Source organism: Ammospiza caudacuta, chromosome 1 (genome assembly GCF_027887145.1).
Source record: "Ammospiza caudacuta isolate bAmmCau1 chromosome 1, bAmmCau1.pri, whole genome shotgun sequence".
Taxonomy (NCBI): domain Eukaryota; kingdom Metazoa; phylum Chordata; class Aves; order Passeriformes; family Passerellidae; genus Ammospiza; species Ammospiza caudacuta.
Window position 1 is genome coordinate 150343372 of NC_080593.1, and position 14152 is coordinate 150357523.

A 14152-nucleotide genomic window follows, 5' to 3' on the forward strand; every position below is an offset into this window, starting at 1 on the left:
ACCCTGCAGTGGCAGGAGCTATATAAATGACACATGAGATGGTCCTTAACTATTCACAATTCTGCTCTGACACACAGAATTACCATCTGCACATTCCAAGCATGGATATCAGAGGGGGAGAAGGCCTAGTCATGAAGACTACAGATCAGTCTGAGAGTTTAATATCCTCCCCCAAAAAAGGGCTTTGCAATGAGAGGAGTTTTTAGTCTATTCAACATGAGAGAAAAAACACTTAGAAAGGTTATTTCATAAAATCTCAGAATGGTTTGGGTGGGAAATGACCTTAAAGATCATCTCATTCCAATCCCCTGCCATGGTCAGGGACACCTTCCACTAGATAAGGTTGCACAGGACCCCCTCAAACCTGGCCTTCAACACTTCCAGGGATGGATATCCACAGCTTGTCTGGGCAGCCTCTTCCAGTGCCTCACCACTCTCACAGCAAAAACTTTCTTACTAATATCTAATCTAAATCTAAGTTTAAAGCCATTCCCTCTTGTCCTTTTAAAAACTTCTTTGACTTAAACATTCTCCAGAACTATACTTGTTGTGATTTCAGTCTCTATTTCAGCTTCACTTGCAGGCTTTTTGAAGCTTATATAAATAAGGAGCAGCACTGCTAAGGGTCTACTGGAGACCTAAAAGATAGAATATCCCTCCACTTGTCCCATGCATCTGCAAGGGGCCTGCATTTACAGTGGGATTTATTTATCATCTCACACTCATCAGTCTGGGATTTGAACTGCAAATACATGCTCAATTTTGGACTATCTGTAAGTTTATTAGAACAGTCTTGTGGAAGTCAAGTTTCCTCAACTGCACATTTCTGGGAATCAATATATATTATCATTGGTAAGTTGACCTTGGCTGGCCACAAAGTTGCTTTCTCACTTCTCCTCAATGGAATAGGGGGGAAAAGTAGGATTGAAAAATCTGTGGCTTGTGAGGACAAGTTGACTGACCAACAGTTACATTCATGGGCAAAACACGCTCAGCTTGGGAAAGAGTAATTTTGTTTGTTGCCATTTACTCTCTGACAAGGTCAGTGAGAAAAAAGACAAATCCAAAAACTCCTTATCCCTACTTCTTCCTTCTTCCCATTCTCAACTTCAGTCCTTCATTCTCAACTCTTCCCTCTCCTCCTCTCCCAATTTGACATGAGGGATGGGGATTGAGGGTCGTGGTCAGTCCACAACACTTTGTCCCTGCCACTCCTTCTTCTTCACACTCTTGCCCTTGCCCCAGCACAGGGTTCTTCCCATGGGATATGATCCTGACCAAACTGCCCCAGCCTGGGTCCTTTCTCTGGGCTGCAGTTCCTCAAGAACTGCCACAGTGTGGGTGCTTCCCACAGGGCACAGTCCTTCAGGAACTGAGTGCTCCAGTGTGGGTCCCCAGGGCCACAGCTCCCGCCAGCAAACCTGCTCCAGCATGGGCTCCTTTCCATGGCATTCCTGCCAGGAATTCCTGCTCCTGGGCGTGCCTGCCAAGGGCTACAGCTTCCTTCAGGCCAAATCCCTCTGCTCCAGCACTGAGTCCTCCAAAGCCTTCAGGGTGGGATATCTGCTCTGGGGTGGATCTCTGCTCCCCCATGAACACCCATGGCCTGCACCAGGGGAATCTCAACTCCTGGAGCACCTCCTCTCCATCCTTCTGCACTGACCTTGGTGTCTGCAGAGTTGTTCCTCTCTCATATTCTCACTCCTCTCTCACAGATGCTGTCTGGCATTATTAACCCTTTCTTAAATCAAGGAGATTCACCAGCACTGCTGATGGGCTCAGCTTTGGCCATGGTGGGTTCCATGTTGGAGCTGGCTGGAGCTGACTCTGTCCAACATGGGGACAGCTCCCTGTGTTTTCTCACAGAAGCCACCCCTGCAGCCAAAACCTTTCCACACAAACCAAATACAGACCAATAGCTATTTTATATTTGCTTAGTTGCTTGCTTGCAACTCTTGGAAGTAACATCTTCACTTTCAGACTTGCTACCTCATTCACTGATGGGTCTCAATTTACCTTGCAAAGCCATAAACAGTTTGATAGAGCTGTTGTCAGCAGCTTCAAGTGCTCACACTGAGTCTGAAGCTGTTCCTGAGTCCTGAAGACCTCTGACTCCCCAGCTGTGTAACAGCAGCAGCAGCAGCATTATAAACCTGGCAAGGTTTCATTTATCTCTGCAGAGGACCAGCTCTCAGCCTCAAAGAACCTGTCCCAGGGAGAAGACTCCAGTAAGCACCAGCACAGCAACTGGGTAACCAAGCTGCTTTTCTTACCAGGCAGACAAGGACTTGGCCAAAAGACAGAAGCTGAAAATTTCGAAACAACAACAGCAAAAAGGTCTTTGACTACACTGAATCTCAGATTTCTGTACTCATTGGCCTGATTCTCTTCTTTCAATTTCATTTCCACACTCCTCCCATTTTGTTGGGCATATCCATTCCTCTTCCTTGCCTGCTCCACCAATTGATCGCTCCATTGCTGTTCTCGTGCCTTCACCCTAATTGTTTCCATTTCCTGTTATCACCTTTTTTTGGTTCTGTTTTCCTCTCCTCTGTCACCCACTTTCTTTCATTCCCATCTGCCCCTTTTTTATTCTCCTCTAACTACAGCAAACACCTCACCTGCCTCCAAAGGCAATGCACAATATTTAAGAGAACTCCATAACCTGTGAGCACCCTATGCAACAGTTCTCCTGTGATGATAATTGCCAACTATAAACCATCAGCCTTATCTCAGCTGTCAAGCTAATTCTGGCATGGGGCATTATGAAATTAGCCTTTCTTGGCAAAGCTGCTGGCCTTTAGCTTCCAAAAGAACACAATTAAATGGTATTTGTGCAGTCAAGCTACAGCAAAGCTAAGAGGAGACAGACATCAGGAAGTTATTAGATTAGGAAGTAAAACAACTACTCCTTGGTTAGATCAAGCATTCAAACACATTATATCATATTTCAAAGGCAATACAGGCAAAACAAAACCTTTCAGGCACTTTGCCTCCTTCCCTCCCTCCTTATCTAGGCTGTGAGGAAGCACATATCATAATAGCAAATGAGCAAAGTCATTACCAGACCTCCAGATTTTGGGTTTGTTCACAAGGTTACTTGTGCCATGCTGGGTTAACTCAGTGGGGACTCCAGAGCACAGACACAGCTTGAAGTCCTTCCTAATTAAATACACACACATACACCATAATCAGAGCTCTTTCTTCACCCCAGGGCAGGATCTTTGGCTCATATAAGTCAGCAGAATGCCCTGAGGAGCTACTTTGATTTATATTGGCTAAAAATCCAGTCCCAGAGCCTCTGTGCATAAGAGGATGTTTTAGAATCACTGGTGAGTATCTGAGCTTAAAGAAGCCTTCTCACACACAGATTTACACCCTGTGGACTGGCACTTGTATGTGCATCAGTGGTAGCTCAAGTTTTACCCCTTCCTCATATCAGCTTTTGATTAGATGGGCAATGCTCTGAAGCTGGTGTCCACAAACTCCATGCTGGGGCAATCACCCCCTCATGCAGTGATACAGTCCAAAGGAAACAAAATCAAGCAAATTTGCTGGGCATGCCCTACTTTGTCTTCACAGATGTCCCCCTAATAATTGCATTTGGCATGATTTTGGAGGAAAGCTATAAAACATAAACCAGTTCCTATTCCTGTTTTATTTTTTTTGTTTTTTTCCCCAGAATCTGTGACAGGGTTTGCTCATATAAATTAGAAAAGTTAAACAATTGCTCAGCACCTTTTAAACAACTGTGCCATGTCACAAGTTAAGCAGTAATATCAGCATCAGGGAAACAGGGATACTAATGAGGTTCTTTAGAGGAAAGGAAGTGAGAGACATCAGCTTTAGGGTAGGATCTGCAGTCCTTTGGAGTCTGTCAAGGCCAAGTGTCCCAGGCACTCAAATCATTACACAGTGAAAACACATCCTCTGGGAACTGGGTTCAACTCCTGACAACCCACACAAGGTTTACGTGTGAATCCTGCTCAGCACAGCTCTGTTTCTCCACCCACCCACGGCCAAAGGAGCAGACAGGCTTAATTTACTGCTCTTTAAAAACAGATGCTGGCCTTCAATTTATCTCCATCAAGGGAAAAAAATACCCAAGCTCCTCAAATGAAATGCCCTGCAGGATTTTGCCTGAGCAAATGTGAGATGGAGATTTGACAATAAAAAAGACATTTCATTTGTCTTAGTGGCTGACTACTGCGGAAGGTGTTCAATCAATTAGACTGATCTTGGCCTCCTGAATTATTGATAGAGAGAGCTGGATTACACTCTAAAATGCTTTTAGTTTAATTGCCCAACCCATCATTGCTTCATTTTCCTTTTCTTATGTATATAAATTTATTTTTGTTGTTGTTTTGTTATTTAACCAAAGCAGTTTGCCAGCAGCTGACTCTGGCACTTTGCTGCTGTTGGAGGGGGCAGTGGGCAGGGAACGGTGCCAGGATCCCAGAGACCAAGTGGGACCTGGGGGAGAACAGGGGCTCCCCATGATGAGAGAGACAAACAGAGGAGTCAGGGGGGCTCCTCCTTCACCTCATACCAATTCTGTGCATATTATAACTCTTGGTCCTTTCCCATTCCTTTATCATCACACACTGGCTCCTCTTTGCTTTCTGCTCGCTTTCCTTCCATTGCCTTGCATGCAGAATCATGGAATCACTGATCTTGGAAAAGATCAAGTCCAATCTTCAACTAAATACCATGACACCCAGTAAACCCTATCACAAAGTGACACATCTATTTGGTTTTTGAACAGTTCCAGGAATGGTGACTCCACCACTTCCCTGAGCAGCCTGTTCAAGTGTTTAACCACTCTTTCAGTGAAAAAATTTATACAAATACCCAACTTGAACCTCCCCCTGGTGTAACTTGAAGCAACTTCCCCTCGTCCTATTGCTGGTTGTGTGGGAAAAGAGCCCAACTCCACCAATTCCCATCAGGAATGTAACAGAGCACAGACTGTCTTGGTCATGGCACTATCCCCAGCACCATTTGGGTGTCCAAATGGCTCTTCTTACCCCATCCTGACCATGGTGGTTCCCCAAAACTTCTTTACTTTCTTTGCTCATTACCCCTTTCCACCCTCAATATCTTTTCTCAGGCCCCATTCCTCATCAGCTCTTAGGCACTGTTCTCCTTTTCCCAGGCTGTGCACTTCATCTCTTGCTGAGGCACCAGGACCTTGATGATCTTATAGGTCTCTTCCAGTCTTGAACTTCTGTGATTCTGTGATTCTGTGACATGAGCAGAGACAAAATCATTGTATTCAAGAGTGCTCCATGTTTTACAGACTAAGAACAGGTTAAATGCCTTTAAAGCATGATTCCCTGCTACTTTTTGGCAGGTTAACCTAAAGTGGTGAGAGAATCCACCATGGATTCACCATGGATTGTGAGAAACACAAATGGAGTTATTAAAACATGGAAGATTTTTCAAAGTGAGAGAGGAGAAAGGGAAAGGAGGGTGAGGAAAGAGCAAAATGAGATGGGAAAGGGTATAGAAAAGATATTAAATGGGCAGAACAAAGAGGGAAGAAAGATAAAGGAGGATATGAAGAAAGAGGGAAAAAAAGGGAAAGTAAGAAGGAAATAAAAAGATGAGGGAACTCTGCCCAATAAAAATGTCAGATATGCAATGTGGATGCTTGGAAGAACAAGAATTCCAGGTACCAGATATGAAAGAGTATTTTTGTGACAACAGGAACATGATACGGTCATTATGCAGGGCTGAGGAATATCATCAGAGAGGGAAATAAAGGCACAATAAAGTAACCACAAAGCTGCAGAGCGGGTGAATGACACGGGTGAATAAACCTCATGCAGGTTTAGAAGATGAGACCATGCACATAACAGGATCCATCTGAATATAATTCCTTTTCCAGGAAGTCATTGCAGATCTCTGCCACCGGATCCAGACATGACATGAGATCTCTTGGAAACCATTTGGAAGATAAATTCTGGGAAATGTGTCATTTTGTGCTTTTCTAGATGGCAAGTGAAGAAATACTGTTATGAGTGATACTTCAGCTCAGCACTTCCCGGGTGTAATAGACAATAGATATTTTCCCCCTAAAATAGTATCAGAACCAGTAAAAAGCAATTTTATTTTAGACTTGGTTTAGATCTCAATGGAAAAGTGTTTGATCAGATGTTCACTACTATTGTTGAAATTAAAGGAAGGATAAACAAAAACAGGTATCAAAGTCCTTAATTTCTGAAGCACAAGGGTGAAGAATTAAAGGGATTAGTAACTGAGTCACTTGGAATTAAGAATGCAGAGATGGTAACAAAGGAGCTTGAGATTTCTCCATGACAAATTCACAAAGAATACCAAGATTAGAGTATAATAATGCTTATTGCAATACATCTTGCAACTTATTGCAAGATTACAGTAATGCTTGTTGCAAGGGAAGAATTGTCAGGGACATTTAAGAGGAGTGGGAAAAGGATAAATCAACAAATCCATGTCCAAGTCTTTATATGTAGGAATAATACGACAATGGCCCAAGAAACATTGAAACAACAGAAGAGGGCTCTTTAGATATGTAAGGGAAGAAAGCATCTGGGTGACAAGGTAAGATGAGTATGAGCCATACATTAGAATAAAGTGTTGTTTTTGTTTCCTGCAGAAAGATATTTAATTATTGCTGGAAACTGGTAACAAGGCCTGAAAAATTCCCCATGTTCTCAAATGTATAACCTGAATATCCCAAGGAAGAAAGAAAAAGAAAGGAAAAGGAAAAGGAAAAGGAAAAGGAAAAGGAAAAGGAAAAGGAAAAGGAAAAGGAAAAGGAAAAGGAAAAGGAAAAGGAAAAGGAAAAGGAAAAGGAAAAGGAAAAGGAAAAGGAAAGAAAAGAAAAGAAAAGAAAGAAAGAAAGAAAGAAAGAAAGAAAGAAAGAAAGAAAGAAAGAAAGAAAGAAAGAAAGAAAGAAAGAAAGAAAGAAAGAAAGAAAGAAAGAAAGAAAGAGAAAGAAAGAAAGAAAGAAAGAAAGAAAGAAAGAAAGAAAGAAAGAAAGAAAGAAAGAGAAAGAAAGAAAGAAAGAAAGAAAGAAAGAAAGAAAGAAAGAAAGAAAGAAAGAAAGAAAGAAAGAAAGAAAGAAAGAAAGAAAGAAAGAAAGAAAGAAAGAAAGAAAGAAAGAAAGAAAGAAAAAGAAAATTGCAGGTGTGTTTCCTATTGTACTTCAGTGAGATTAATTAAGATGCTCCACAGGGAATCCCTCATGAAAATGAGGAATCTCAGATCTCAGCAGGCTGCAGACAAGGGACAGTGGTTGGGCAACTGGCAGAAGTGCCAAAGCCTTGCAGGAAAGAGGTCCCATCCCTGCAAGCACATGTGGAGTTACTCACAGTGGGGCTGATTTTAATTAATATTTCCATTACTGGGACAGAACCAGGATGCCACGATGAGATGAGCCAGATAGCAAGCCGTGAATACTTGTGCAGTAAAGGAGGGGTCTGGGCTGATAGCACCAAAAAGGGAAGCGCTGGGGAACTTTGCCTGATCACCAAACACCCCTGACCATACAGAAAGTGTCTTTGGGGGCTGCCAGCCCCTTTCCAGAGGGTTCCACAAAGAAACAAATCATGTGGAAACAAGGAGATGCTTTGCTTACATCAAAGCATCCCAGAGAAGGATTTCACTCACAGTAAATCTCCTTTCTCAGCACTGGCAATTGCAAGGGTCTGGGCTGCTCTTGCATTTAACCCCCCTGATTGCCACTAGCCCCATTTTACCCTGTTTTAAGCACAGAACTGAGTTCAAATGTCCTTTGAAACTACTGCAGTGTCTCCTCCTCTCTAAACTTGTCCCTGCTAGGACACATCCTGAGAGATTCAGTCTCACACTGCACTGACCTTGGCCATGCCTTGGGCCAAGGAACATGAACCCTGGTAACACCACCAGACTTGGCTTAGCCTCATCCTTTGTGGCCCTGTTATACCCCAAAGGCTGGTTCAGGTCTCAGATCCTGGTGAATTCCCAGTTCTGTACATTCTTCATGGCAGAAGTGCAGAGATGCCAATTGCCTTGTCATGATGAAACCTCCTCAAAGCAGAACAGTCTCTGCATTCTGAATTTGAGGGAGGAGTGCAGGTCTCTGTGGGACTAAAGCCATTTGAAATTTTTGGAGAATATATCTATATATCTATATATCTATATATCTATATATCTATATATCTATATATCTATATATCTATATATCTATATCTATATATCTATATCTATATCTATATCTATCTATTACTATAATGTAATATTCCCCAAAAATTTCAAATGGCTTTAGTCCCACAGATATATAATATACATATAATATACAGATTATCACATCAATTATATATAATAGATAATATATGACATACATTTGGGAATAGTATAACACACCTTGGACAGGTGTGCTCTTTCCTGGGTAAAAAATTGACCAGATGGCCGGGCCCAGAGAGTGGTGGTGAATGGAATCACATCCAGTTGGCATCTGGTCACCAGTGGGGTTCCTCAAGGCTCAGAACTGGGGCCAGTCCTGTTTAATATCTTTATCAATGATCTGGACAAGGAGATCAAGTTCAGCAAACCTACCATCAGTAGGTTTGCAGATGAAATCCCACTGGGCAGGAGTGTTGATGTGCTGGAGGGTAGGAAGGATCTGCAGAGGGATCTGGACAGGCTGGATCAATGGGTCGAGCCCAACAGGATGTGGTTCTGTCCTTGTTTCAGCTGGGATAGAGTTCATTCTCTTTCTAATAGCTGGGGCAGTGCTGTGTTTTTGATTTAGTGTGAGAATAATGTTTATAACAGGCTGATGTTTCAGTTGTTGTTGAACAGTGTTTGAAGTCAAGGACTTTTCAGTGAGTTTTGCTCTGCCAGGAGCAGGTGCACAAGAAGCTGGGAGGGAGCAGAATCAGGACAGGTGACCTGGATTGGCCAGAGGAATATTCCACAGCACAGAACATCATGCCCAGTTTATTAACTGGAGGAGATTGGCTGTGAGGCACTGGTTGCTGCTCAGGCACTGGCTGGGCATCACTCAGTGGGTGGTGAGCAATGTTGTTGTGCATCACTTATTTATATTGAGTGCTATTTCTCTCTTCCTCTCCATTTCATTACAATTACAATTGTAATAATTGCATCTTCATTACAATTTTTATTATTGTTGTAGTTGTTATGATTTGTGCTATTATTATGTTTTATTTTCATTCAATTACTAAAGTGTTCTTATCTCAACCCATGAGGTTTAACTTTTTTCCTTGATTCTCCTCCCCACTGGGGTGGCAGGAGCAGGGATAATGAGAACCTGTGTGGTACTAAATTGCCAGATGGGGTTGAACCATGGCAAGGTTCAGCAAGGCCAGTTCCAGGTCCTTCCCTTGTGTTCCATGAAGCCCCTGCAGTGGCCCAGGCTGGGGCAGAGTGGCTGCAAATGTTCCCAGCAGGAAAGGATCTGGTGGTGCTGGCCGACAGGGGCCTAACCTGAGCTGGTGTGTGCCCATGGGGGCAAGGAGGAGGGTGGCATCCTGGGCTTCTGTGTCAGCACCAGTGTGGCCAGCAGGACCAGGTCAGGGACTGTCCCTCTGTGCTGGGCACTGAGGAGGCCACACCTTGATTCTTGGTTCAGTTTTGGGCACCTCACAACCAGAAAGACACTGAGGGGCTGCAGCGTGTCCAGAAAGGGAACAGAGCTGGGAAGGGTCTGGAGCACAAGCCTGATGAGGAGCAGCTGAGGGAGATGGGGCTGTTCCACCTGGAGTAAAGGAGGCTCAGGAAGGACCTTCTGACTCTCTACAACCCCCTGATGGCAGGTTGCAGCTGTAGGTTGGGCTCTTCTTCCACCTAACAAGTGTCAGGACAAGAGGATGTAGTCTCAAGCTGAGCCAGGAAAGGTTTAGGTTGGGTATTAGGACACATTTCTTCACTGAAAGGGTGGTCAGGCATTGGAAGAGACTGCCCAGGGCAGTGGCTGAGTCAACAGCCCTGGAGGTAATTAAAAGATGTAGATGTGGCACTTGGGGACATGGTTTGGTTTAGGTGCTGGCAGTGTTGGGTTAACAGACTGGATGATGGTAGGGGTCTTTTCCAGCTTAGATGACCCTATGATTCTATTAATCTAATGATAAAGAAGAACTTGAATGAATAAATGCATGTTTGGTTAAATTACATAAGTATATTTTTCAAAATTGAGCTTTAAAGAAAATGAACCACATTCCCCCAAGCATCTTTCAAAATCGAGTACGACTCCCTTCTTACTGGATTGGGGTTGAATCAGTTTGCATCATGGGGAAATCCACACACAAATATAAATTCTTTTTTTTGGCATTTAATTTGCAAATTGAAACCCCAATCTTGGCACAGCACTCCAGCAGAGTTCACCAAAGGATCCCTCTGCACAGCCAGGTGAAATGGATGCAGCTGGGTGTCACCATGTGGCAGTGCAGCCCTGTCACTGTGACACCTCCTTACACACAGAGCTCTCCAAACATCCATATCCACACCCTTACCCTGAGAGCACACAAAGAATCCTGACACAGACCTAAACTCCTCCTTGTGCTTGAAATATCAGGGCAGGCATGCAGGAGAGGTTTTCTTACACAGAGCTACTGCCAAGCATTTTCCAACACATATCTTCATATTACTTTAACTGTTATGGCCACGACCCAAGGCATTTCCTGGGGATCAGAGAGCAGCTGAATGTTCTGAGCACACAGACCATTAATCCCAGCCTGATAATGGTCAGTTTGAGCATCACAGTGTACAAGATTCCCTATATCCTTGGTTAGGGTCTCCAGCTGCTACCACAGTATATATAAATACTACAAAAGCTCCTTTTGCATGAGCAAACACAGAAAGGAAAACAAAAAGAAAAAAAAAAAAGAAAACAAATGAGCACCCTCTATTCCTTGTGGGGAAAATGAGAGATACACAATGGATTTGCATTGGGGAAAAAAGAAAACAAATGAACACCCTCTAGTCCTTGTGGGGAAAATGAGGGATACACAATGGATTGGCATTGGGGAAATGGTGCAAAGAGACATCAGCACTCTGGGGAAGGCCCAGGATTTTTTTCAACATCCATCCTCTGCTCTCTCACAGCTTTGTGCCTCACCCTCCTGGGATGCTGAGGGAAGCAGGGGTGTGCCATGAATGGGACACCTGGGGCCACGCTGGGCTGTGCTCCTTCAGTTTAGTAGTCCCTGTCCCTGCACTGCCTGGATGGGAAAGCTGAGTTTGATAAAGTCCCAGTGGCTGAGATGATGTCTCCTCCTGCCAGCCTTGGATTTTTTGCTCACCTTCAAAGTGGAAGAGTGGAAATATCAGAGAAGTGAATCTCTTACCTGCACTGCTCAATGAGGCTTTTATGATATTCCCTGTTCCCCTTGGAGAGATGCTTAGCACACTCTGGGGTGTTGAGGTACATTCATTTCCATTTCCAATTCTCTTTTATTTCCCATCCATCTCCTGGCTGCAATAAGCATACACTCTCTCCTTTCTGCAAACAAAAAACCTTCCTCCCCAGCCATTTCTTCACAAAATGCCTTCCAGTGACCCCCAGATGGCTGCTCCAAGTTTCATCAGCACACCTGCGGTAGGAATGTGACTTTTCAGATTCCTCTTCCTCTCCTCCATCACCTCAAACAACCTTGCACCTACTTGTGCTTGAGCACCTCGTGTCTCCAGAAAACTCTGCCTCCAGCCCCCTTTTCAACAGAGACATGGTTTATTGTCCCCTAAGTAGCCCTTCACAGTTCCTCTTCTCAATCAGCACTGGGTAATGGTTTCCTAGGGATCATAATACTTAGCAGCACAGTAATTGAATGATATTATTAACAGCAGTAGCATCTGTGTTGTCTGTTTAATTAACTGGAGAGCAAATGAGGCCCTAAGAGTCATTACTCTGATCCTTTATTGTTTTTCTAATGATGTGCTGCTTCTTACTTGATTATTGGCTAAGGATCCCCTTTAACAAAAAATTCACTTTTAATAAAATAATAACAAAAGAACTCTCTCCATACACTCCTGAATGACATATAACATATATTACTTCTCTCAAACTACAGATTAAATAACTGAAAAAACTTCTGCTCTAAATACTCCAAGTCCACCACCTTTACTACTCCCTGAGCAGCAAAAAGGAAAGGGGAGACACCATCCTGTGTTTCAAGGAATGAAAGAACAAAGCTCAAAAACAGATTTTACTGCTGAGAAGCTGATAAAAAAAGCAAAGCTCACCCTGTGGTCATGCCTGGGGACTCTGTAGGGGCTGGAGGAGGAAAGACCAGACAAAAAAAACCCCAAAAAACCAACAAAAACTATGATATACCAGAACTGATGACAACATCTCATTCCACCTGTGCACCAAAGGAAGCAGACATCCTCTCTATCCACAACTGGGCTGAATTAATGGGCAATCTGACAGCAGCAGGTCCCATTTCTCCACTTAGAAACTTCTTGCATGGGTGAGGCAGCCACTCCACAGCAGCCCCAGCACCCCTGCAACCCTGTCACCACTGAGAGGCAGGAGTTGGATATGGATGTGGAGCCATTATTCCCTCCACACCCTTTTAGCAGCCATCCTGGTTGGGTGTTGGGGCTGAGGTTCATTGCCTGACAGCTGGTTATTGGCTTCTCTGCAAGGGGCATATGGAAATTTCCATGAAGATTATCCCAACTGCACTTATTCAGCTTACCAGGAAGCACAGGCAGCTGGCATTAACCAAATTAGGAAAAAATCCCATCTTAGACAGGAAGGAGATCTTGCTCCTTGCATGCCTGAGATATTTGCTTCTGCAAAGTCTGTAGGTTAAGCTGAGCAGTAAAGGATGTCAGATTCAGCCATATACAGGTCTGGGAACATTACAGATCCTCTTCAACAGCCAGATGTGAGACTCTTAGCACTGTGTGGCTTTTCTTTAACTTTACCTTGTGTAGCTGGTCAAGCCCTGCTCTGGTGGCCACAACACCACCCACCCCCTCTGCAGCAGGTGGCTCAGGGAGGCTGCAGCTGAATGTCTGACAAAGCCTCCCTTCACACCAGCTTCACAGCACCACCTTTGAATCCTCATGGGCTTGGGGCCCTGGCTCTCCAGCTGCCAATTTGGAGACCATTGTGCTCAAACCTGGGCCTTAGGGAAGACAGATGCTGCCTCCTCTGATGTCCTCAGTCAGCTCCACCCAGATGGAGAGGAAGGACTTGGCTCTGTGGTTCAGTTCAGGTTCAGGTGTGGTGCTTGGGAGGTGCTTGTCTACTGACTTTTGTGGGTCTGGGAACCAACATGGGATCTCTGAACATCAACCCTGTGCTTGGTTCTGAGTCCCAAGAGCGTCTCCCTGCACAACACCATCAGAACAAAGCTCATGAATGTCACACAACCGTGTCCCTCATTGTGCAAAGTGCTCCAAGAAGACCCCACCTGAGCAGGGAGTTTGGACCAGATGATACCACTGAGTTCCTTTCAACATCAATCACTCCGCAATTCTATGTTCAGGACCAAGGATGAGGCTTTGAGTGCAGCTATAGAAGGAGAGCTGCCTGTAACTCTGTGATCTCAATGCAAAATCCTCCAAGAGTCATTGCCTACTTATCTGAATTGTCATTAAGGAGAAAAATAAACCCATTTTCTCCTCTGATGGCATCATTCAGTTCAGTATTATGTTTCATCAACCAACTTCTTCTTGCATGTATTAAATAAATACAGAATGAAGAATGAGCAGAAATGGATCCTGGGGCGTTAGAGAGATTGGGAAAATGACTGTGGCCAAGAATAAACAGGCACATCAAATGAGTGAGGAAAGAAAAGAAAATGGAATGTCTCTTGTCACCACTGGACCTATCCATCTCAGGACAAATTCACTGCTACTCCAAGATTTGCAGATTTAAAATGCTTTTGTTTCTCAGGAAATTTCTCTGGAGCTCCAGGCTGACTCTTCATGAAACCAACTTCTTAGTTAGGGACTACTTTTTTTACCAGTTACAGATATTTCTATCTCTGACTTGTTCACCTGGAAATTTTGCCTCTTGTTCACAAGGGACTTATTTGTAATCCCTGATTTGCTGCCATTCTCTCACTCCCTGAATCCTGGTGCAACAGCTGTTGGCTGACTCCTGCTCAGTGCATGAATGAAAAATAAATGAATGAACACATGAACTTGTGACTTG

At 43.9% G+C, this 14152-nt stretch overlaps 1 protein-coding gene across 1 annotated transcript in view; it reads right to left on the reverse strand.

Annotated features, from left to right (window-relative positions):
* The window catches only part of KCNK9 (potassium two pore domain channel subfamily K member 9), an 88010-nt gene that overhangs the window by 16342 nt on the left and 57516 nt on the right, over positions 1 to 14152 (reverse strand). The gene's annotated exons all lie outside the window — the stretch shown is intronic.